Source organism: Penaeus monodon, chromosome 24, assembly GCF_015228065.2.
Source record: "Penaeus monodon isolate SGIC_2016 chromosome 24, NSTDA_Pmon_1, whole genome shotgun sequence".
Lineage (NCBI taxonomy): Eukaryota > Metazoa > Arthropoda > Malacostraca > Decapoda > Penaeidae > Penaeus > Penaeus monodon.
Window position 1 is genome coordinate 4,900,718 of NC_051409.1, and position 235 is coordinate 4,900,952.

The window sequence follows — 235 nt, forward strand, 5'->3', positions numbered from 1 at the left end:
CCGCAATAATAGAGATGTTAAATGTTTTTTTCTTGTAATTTGACAGTTGCCAGTATCTGAGTACACACTTTGCTCGTTCTTTATCTAGTAAAATTCCAACTTCTCTCACTTGCTTCTCTCCTCTTGAGTAAATCATTCATCACTTTTGAAATCTCTGTTCTTCTTCCACTTGTTTCTAGCTGTACAGAAAATTTACGTGATACTGAAAATTTACACGCTTTAGCGAAAAAAAATA